The sequence below is a fragment of the Rhagoletis pomonella genome, unplaced genomic scaffold (assembly GCF_013731165.1).
Source record: "Rhagoletis pomonella isolate Grant_MI unplaced genomic scaffold, Rhpom_1.0 Rhpom_scaffold_00006, whole genome shotgun sequence".
In the NCBI taxonomy this organism is placed as follows: Eukaryota; Metazoa; Arthropoda; class Insecta; order Diptera; family Tephritidae; genus Rhagoletis; species Rhagoletis pomonella.
This window is the reverse complement of record NW_023458560.1, coordinates 62035208-62044779: the sequence shown is the minus strand read 5'-3', so window position 1 is coordinate 62044779 and position 9572 is coordinate 62035208.

Here is a 9572-nt window from a genome sequence, read left to right as displayed (position 1 = left end):
GAAGATGAAGATGAAGATGAAGATGAAGATGAAGATGAAGATGAAGATAAGGATAAAAATCATAACCCCTTAACTTTAACTCATCTTAACTTAAAAACTTACTCCACCTGAGCTCACCACACATTAATTCACCACACTTTAACTCCCCACACCTAAATTCACCACACCTCAATTCGCCACACCTTAACCCCCGCACTTAAATCCACCACACCTAAATCCACCACCCTTAATTCACCACACCTCAACTTTCTCACCACACCTTAACTCTCCTCAACTCACCACACCAAAATTCACCACACCTTAATTCACCACACCTCAACTTTCTCACCATAACTTAACTCACCACACCTGAATCCACCACACCTAAATTCACCACACCGTAACTCCTACACTCAATTCCACCACACCGCAGCTCACCACACCCAATTTCACCACATGACATGATATCACTTGATGTGGCATCAAAGGCAACATCATTTGGCATAAAATGAACCAAAATAAATAAGATTTAGATAGAGGTGAAAAAAGGGATAAAAAGGAAATACAACTGAAGAGTGTGCGATGTTATATTGTGGTGTGTTACGCTTCATATGTTATGTTATTTATTCTTATGTTATGGTTATGTTATGTTATACCAAGTACTAAGCTAAACTCCCCTCCACTTAACCCATTCCAACTAATGTTATTTTAGCTCATTCAACTTACATAAACTATCCTTAATTTTATCGGTTGAATTTCAACCGCTGGGCGAACACTAGTTTTAGTAAAGTTGCTTAATATTGAAAATTGCATATAAATGCTGGAAGGAGAATTTGCCAATAAAATACTGTGCTTCATGTTAGGGTAAGTCAAAATTAATTCACGATATATGTATGTATACCTACATACATGATAAAAATATAGTAAGTGTAGTGTGGTTAAAAATTTAAATTATTTAAAATATTTTTATATATACATACATACATATTTCGATTAAATAATATAAATGCTTTCAGCAAGAAGAAAAATTCTAAAGTACAAAAATTTTCTTTTTGATTTACATAAATTGAAAAGAACTTAATTCAATAATTTCAAAAATAGCAAAGTAGGAAAAATGAACAAAGTACAATAGTAAATAATATTAACCCTACAATACTCCCCCTTCCAGAGTTATTATTTTACAAATTGAAATAGATTGCATGATAAAAAATAGGAAGGTAGAACCAAAATGTATTCAACAAAGTGTGATTGATTTTGACATTGCTCTCATAAGAAACAGGCTATAATGTCAAATTGAAATAAATTGTTAACCCATTTGAAAATATTTTTTTTTTTAATTTGAATTTGTTTAACAAAAATTTACACAAAAATTTTTCAAGCAACAAATTTTCTTAATAAACGTGAAATTGTTAAGCGGTAAACCACCGAGGAGAGCAAGTAAGTACATTTAAAGTTTGGTATTAAGTAAATACGTTCGACTTTGCTTAATATTCAATGTAAGGAAACCAAGATGAAACGGAGCAAAACTTTTGAACGGTGCGATGTATGCAATAGACGTCAGGACGCGAAAATAGTGCGATGTTTTAAACCACCTAGATGCGAGTTAAGACGGCAGCGATGTGGTGTTGTACTTCAAGGAAAGTGATTTCATTTGTTGTCCGTCCGAATCAAGCACTTTCAAACGAGCTCGTTTATACCCAAACAATTTCGCATGAAAAAAATTTAATTTCAAAATTGTTAGAGTTAAGCTCTCATATAAAATTGGAAACAAATGTAAAATCATACTTTTATAAGTGTCGAATAATGTTTAGGATAAAAAATTTAAATATAAAAATAGACGTACAAAGCATAAAACTTGGGCAATTAAAAACAAGAAAATTGCTAAAACGATTTTATAAACAATTTGTTTTGTTTTATTGACAAAATGTATATATTCCAGGTAATGTAAATAAAACAAAACTGTAATCAAAATAAAAGCCTAGGGCATCAGTGCTGACAAGATACATGCATCACTAAGGGTTAATTCGTTTGTTTATACTTTTTGACATTATAGTACCTTAAAAGAGAGTCGCACTGAGTTGTCAATCACACCTTGTTTAATACACCTTGGGTAGAACCGCTGAGAGAAATTTTTCAAATTCTTGACGTTTGCAAGCAATTTAATTTTAAAATTTTACACACAAACTCACACACACACATTCTCATTTTCAATCTCAAACAACAACAACTTTGAACAATTCCTTTTTTTTACTCTCAATTTTATATGATTTTAAAATGTTGGCAAACTTAAAAAAAAAAAAAAAAATCATGGCCGACGAATTGAGAGAACGGTTTTACCTTACTATGTTTTTGTCATGATAGATTGTTAGTGTTATGTGGTTGTGTTATTTCAACTATTGCTGGCTTTAATCTGCCAACCGAAATAATTTCAATTTCATTATTTACATCTACCTTCAAATATTTTTTTTATCTTTTTCAATAACTCAGTAAGGCCCTTCATAAGGATGTTGAAGAGAACGCTTGCTAAAAAATGCAAATAAAAAGAAATTTGCACGTTTGTAAATCTTTTGGAACATAAATTCCTGAATCGGAATTTGTATGATGTTTTAAATTTGAATTAAAGGTTTTAAAACGTTCCCGTAAACTTTCTAAAATTGCGATGGAAGTAACATTTTCTGTAGTTCGCACAACAAGTTCTCCAGGTAGACGCAAATTTTGACCAAAAATCATTTCAACTGGAATGGCTGCACTATGTTCTTTGTACACTGAACGCAAACCGAGAAGAATTATCGGTTGCTCATCGTAGCAATCTCTAGTTCCATTCCTAGCCATAATTGAAGATTTCAATTGTCTATGGAATCGTTCCACAATACCATTACTTTGACGATGATAGGATGAAGTTGTGATATGATGACTTCCAAGCAATTTAGTAAGTTCCGAAAATAATTTGGATGTAAATTGAGTACCCTGATCGGTCGTGATTTCTAAAGGCACACCGAAACGCGATACATATTAAGTAATAAATTTATTTGCAACTGTCTGTGCAGAGATATCCTTTAAAGCATATGCTTCCGGCCAACGAGTAAATCTATCCATAATTGTTAAAATGTAGCGATAACCTCTTGAAACAGGAAGCGGTCCAACAAATATCTAAATTTATATGTTCAAATCTGCTCTTTGGAATTGGAATTGTACTCACAGGAGATTTTGTGTGACGATAAACTTTAGATTTCATTGCCACCACATTTGATCTTAGGGAAGACATTTGGTCCCTTAGTAAGAGAGTACGTAATTTGATGTTTAAATATTTTTATAGTATTCTAAAATATCTAGTTTATTACTGGTCAAAAAAATTTACTCATATTTGCAGAAATCCCTTGCCAAAAAACGCCAACAAAGTAAACGAAGAACAATTCTGCCAAACTGCAAAAGCTTGTTGTGTTTTCAATTGCTACCAGATTTTTCGTTATTACCCAGTTCTTGCACAAAATATTTGAACAAGTACAGTTATTCAGGCAGCTCCTGAAATTCGCTTCCAAGTGCAAATGGCTCAAGTTCACTTTGAATCCAAATTTCGGTGTTCTGTATTTCTCGTATTTCATGTTAAATGAATAATTTTTTTCATTTTCAACATCTCTTTCTTACAGAATGTAAATGAATCAGTAAAAATCTCGGGATCCCGGAGCTGTAATCCCGGGATTTCGGGACATAAAAAAGTGTCCGGGATTAGGTAATTCCGTGATTCTGGATCCCGGTAGATTGAATGCCCTATTTCAAAGTATCGCGAGCCTCACGAATGAATTTGAGCTCTTCGTCTATAATAGGTGACGTTGGTCTCCTATGATGGAATTCTAGGGGTGGGAGTTGATGAAGGTTTTGATTGATTCTCGATGAATGATCTGTCTCTAATATACCATATTTATATAGTCAGTCTGGCTTAGCGGATGGTATATTCCCATTCCCATTTTGCTTTTCTGACTTGTATCCGGTTTTTTCTTAATTTAAGAAGAGGGCACCGGTTTTTTTATTTTATTTTTAAATTACCATTTTTCGAATTACTCGCAAAATTGGTTATCGAAAAATGGCAATAATCAAACACCCTAGTGAGAAGCTGCAAATAGCATCCTCAATGTTGGCATCAGATGTAGCGTGGGAGTTCCCCGTCTGAGACAATAATCTGAATCCATTCACTACCTCGGCGTTGGAACATTCAGGGAACAACTCTTGATTCAACTAATCGCCTCTAAAATTGTCTGTAAAATCGCGTAATACTCAGTTGAAAAAACGAAGCCACTTGCCACACAGCACATGAAACAGTGGGCTCTGAAATCAATCAATGAAACAAAAAATTATTGGTTTTATAGTTTAATCAGCAAAATCTTAAAAGAAATTTCAATGCAGATCCTATACACATACCTTATTTATTGATTTCCGATCCAAGTGCAGAATTCCAAAATTCAAATCAAGCTAAAGTCAACCATTTTTTTGCTCACTAATGCCTTTGGGTTAGGTGGTGAACATTTCATTCCATTTATTTAGAGAAATATGAAATAAAATTTTAGCGATTTCCTCTGCGCTTAAAATGCAGGTACGCTATAGTAACTATTCTACACTATAGTTGCAAACATACATATACATACTATACATACATACAGTGCTGGACAAAAGTATTGGCACAGAGAATTTTTCGCAATATATGCGAAGTTTTTTATTCTAATTTATTTCCAATATTTTTTAATAAAAATATAGTTCGTACTTCACCAAAAAACATAAAGACAACAACTCTAAACTTTGTGCAAAACTCAGGAAAATTCAATAAATTTGCATACTAATTTGCAAATTTTTATTCAGATTTTTTAAAGAAATTCTAAGTATGTAGTTTTATAGCCCAACTAATTTTAGTATAACAAAGTGCAAGTTTGAAGTATCTAAAAAATTGCGTTGATTTTTGGACATTTTTTTAGTAGAAGGTGTTGCTGATTTTCTCCATACAAAAAATAATTGTCGAACATACTTTGTACGGAAGAACCTGACTAAAAAAAAATTACCAAAAATCAATGCGATTTTTTAGCACCTTCAAGCTTGCACTTTGTTATACTAAAATTAGTTGAGCTACAAAACTGCATACTTAGAATTTTTCTAAAAAATCTGAATAGAAAGCTGTAAATAAGTATGCAAATTTATTGAATTTTCCTGAGTTTTGCACAAAATTTAGAGATTTAGTTTTTATGTTTTTTGTTGTAGGACGAACTATATATTTATAAAAAATTATCGAAAATAAGTTAGAATAAAAAACTTTTCAGATATTGCGAAAAATTCTCTGTGCCAATACTTTTGTCCGGCACAGTATGTATGTATGTAACTATTTTGTTCATAAGAAAATTTCACAAAACACGCACACGCCTGCTCTCATTCCTACCTGAACTGACTTTCGACTAAAATACTCGGGAAGCTGAAGAAACTATTACACCCAAAAATGTATTGTACATACTTGCAACAACTAACTAACTAAAATAACTAAGAAATATGTAGGCGTGAACACCCTGCAGCAGCAGGTCAACAAAGCCACTGGCATCCATCCTCTGGCATGTGGGTAAAGTTTGACTTTTGCAAATATTTTGCTAAAATTTTCTTGCGCTTAGACGTTTATTTGTCATGATTAAATCCATTACCAGGGATAATCGCATTAAAATGTAACAACGAAAGGTCGGTTTATTGAACAACATTTATAAACGAATTTCCATATTTCGGGGTTGCACAAAGCTGTGTAGGACTTACCGCACCCGCCCATCTACAAAACGTTCTACAAATGTTTCTAAATATTTCTTGTCTATGTGCCCGTGCTTTTAGTGTTTAGTGTTGTATTCAACGGTAGCGCGGTTACACTTCCACTTCCAGGTGAACGAACAGATAGACGACGTTCCCCTCACAGCAAAGCGCAGCGAATGTGATTAACCCTTCTGTGTGTGTACGCGGGTTGAACAACTCCTCAAAAAGACAAAAAATGTAGTACGTATGTATATGAATGTGTATGTATGTATGTACATATCCAAGTTAGATAGCACCATAGCGAAATGCACTGTTAATTGCTAGCATTATATGTTTGTGGGTCAAGTTTTCCTTTTATCTGTCCATTCGTAACGATGTGAGGAGTCCAGTTGGTTTTTATGGAAAATCAGTCAGTGGGAAATTCATATATATGTATGTATGTACATATGCACTTATACATACATATTTCTTGCGGTCTGGGCTTGTAACATTTTTCCATAACTTGCCAATATTTTTCGGCGTTCCCCAGTTTCTCAGCATGTGCTTGGTAGATACATATACATTTAGGTGTAAATAAGTATAGTGGGAGTTGGCTGCACTGAAAACAATGGCTTGCGATCATGGTCTGGTTGGCCGTAAGGAATCTCAAGTTGAGTTGTCTTCTTTTGTTTGAATTTTAGCTATGCTCGGAGTTTTTTTTCTATTTTACACATTATACATACATTAGGGCGGAGTAATTTAATTTCGAAATAAGTGGGTGCCATATTCGAATTCTACGTTCGTTTCTAAGCAAAAATGGTGAACAAACTACATACCAGAAATGACGTTTGGCCTTCTTAATTTTTAAAGGAAAAATCAGTGTGTTATAAATTTTTCTGAACGAAATAAATTTTTGATTTACAAAATTTAGTGTTTTCTTCATATTTAAGAAACTATTTCACTAGTTCGTTATGTTTTCTTATTTCGTACAAATTTTTTTGGTACAATGAAAAATATATTTCGACCATAAAAGTTACAATAAACTACCTTTTTCTTTGAAAATTGGCAGGGTCAAACCTCATTTTTGCTATGTAGTTTGTTCGTCATTTTTGCTTAGAATTAATCGTAGAATTTGAATTTGCTATACATTTTTTCGACGAAAACTTTGATCCGAACAAATTACTCCGCCCTAATATACATATATACATACATACGTATGTGCAGCATTTTCAAACTTCAGAAAGAAATACTTTTTATATTGGTTAAATTTTGGAAAAAAAAATTCTTAATGAAAATCAATTTTATTAAAGTATATGTGACCTGGTCAACGAAAAGGGAGCTTACGTGCGAAAACTAGTTTTCTGTGAAAAAGCTGTTAAAAGTAAGCAACTCGTTTCGTCAGTTTCTCATTATCTCGTTAATTGTTCTCCGCGCCGGACGTCCAGTAAGTGTTGTTGTTGGTCCAGTAAGTGTTGTTGTTGGTCCAGTAAGTGTTGTTGTTGGTCCAGTAAGTGTTGTTGTTGGTCGGAATATTATTATAGTTCATCGTGTAAATAAATTATATTTTGTCGTATTTTTACTCTTCTTTCTCTACATTTTTAGTACACTTCTAAGCAAGTTAGGATTTTCTGCTTTTCACCACGTGAAAAAGCATCTCATCTTCCATCCGAATCAACCAAAAAGTGAAAATTGATTTTTTGACACCTAAGCCCCCTTTCCGTAGACCAGGTCACATATAAGTATGTACACGCCGGAACAAAGTATTGGCACATTCAGTTTTTCACAATGTATGCAACAATTTTTATTCGAATATTTTTCCGCCAATTTTGTATAAAAATATGATTCATTCAACAACAAACAACATAAAAATAAAATTCCTAAACTTTGTGCAAAACTCGCGAAAATTCATCAAATTTTCATCAAAATTTTCAACTTTTTAATGAGATTTTTTTAAGAATTTTTTTGAGTATGCAGTTATGCAGCCCATTCAATTCTAGTAAAAAAATACAAATTCGGAGTTAGTTAAAAATCGCGGTGATTTTTTTTGTTGAAAGTGTTTGGCATTTTTTCCATATAAAGTATTTTCGAAAAAAAATGTATGTATTATATGGAAGAGACTGCGTGAAAAAAAAAATTGCCAAAAATCAACGGTAATTCCTAGCTACTTAAAACTTGCACTTTATTATAATAAAATAATAATAAAATTGATTGGGCTACAAATCTGCATACTCAAAACAATTCTAAAAAATCTGGTTAAAAAGTTGAAAATTTGCTGAATTTTCGCGAGTTTTGCACAAAGTTTAGAAATCATATTTTTATGGTTTTTGTCGTAGAATGAACTATATTTTTTACGAAATTATCGGAAAAATATTAGAATGAAATTTGTTGCATACATTGTGAAAAATTTGATGTGCCAATACTTTGTTCCGGCAGTGTACATATACAAGTACTACATATGTATGTACATATCTGCTATTATTAACTATCTTTTACCAATTACAATGTTTATTACAATTTTTATTCTAATATTTTTCCGCCAATTTTGTATAAAAATATGATTCATTCAACAACAAAAAACATAAAAATAGAATTCCTAAACTTTGTGCAAAACTCGCGAAAATTCATCAAATTTTCATCAAAATTTTAAACTTTTAATCAGATTTTTTAGAATATTTTTGAGTTTATATTCTACGAGAGAGAAGTGAAGATTGTCACTGTTACTCTTGGTATAGACTCTAGATCCGGACCGGGTGTCAGTTTTGGAGCCATCTGTATGTAAGCCCGAACTCAGTTTTGTGGTGAAGTCAGCACTCAGCCTCAGAAAGCTCAGCATTGTACTATCTCTTTATAGTCATAGTGCAGCGAATTAAAATACAGCTGCTCTACTGGCTCGATGATGCCCCTCGAATGAAAAGTACATATATATTCGATACGGCAGGTGATAGCGGTGGAAGAAGACCTCCTCCTCGTTGGACATATCAGGTGGAGAAGGAGTAATCTTCTAATCAATATATCCGAAGTATGGTTCTTAGCGACAAGGGACTTTTTTTTATCAAGGATACGCCAGACTAATCTATCTCTAAAATGGCTCATAGGACATCTGAGTGCTTCTCACTGTTAGAACTTTACTACGACCTTGGTAGATTTACTACGATTTTCTGGTGCTTATGTCGAGTTTTAGTCAGGCTAACTTGCAGAGATGATTCCCCCAATATGGACGAAATTCATCAGAGATAAATTAGCACACCAAATGTGCTCAAATACTCAAATTGATAAACTTCATTTAATTTCGAAGAAGGGTAAAAATACAAATACAAATACATACATATGTACGAGCAGTATAAATGCATATAAAAAGCTTATCAAATTAAATTTGGTGCGCTTTATTATTTTCCTGGAAAACTGAGGAGTTTTTAGAATTTTCCTTAAACGTTCCATTCACGCATTGAATAAGTGTCTGCCATAGCCATATGCAAATGAATGCGCATTGACAGGAGTGCAGCATGCATAATCACGCTCTCGCTCGATGAAGTAATAATGTGACTAAAGCGTGCTGCTCCAACACCACCGATGGATCTTCAAAGCACTTTTATGCCCAACTGCTATGCTAATGAGCCAACAAACAACCAGCAGACTGGCGAGCCTGCAATGGCGTATGGCGTTTTTCCAGTGCTGCTGCTAATGCAAAAAAATAAAAAATTAAAATTAAATGTATTACATGCATTGAATGAAGTTCTGAATTGGAAAGCCGGGTGGCATTCGGCAACGCATCGTTTTGTCAATTATTCACAGGCGAGATGATATTTAATCAGAGAGTAGGGATGTATGTATGTATATTAGGGTGG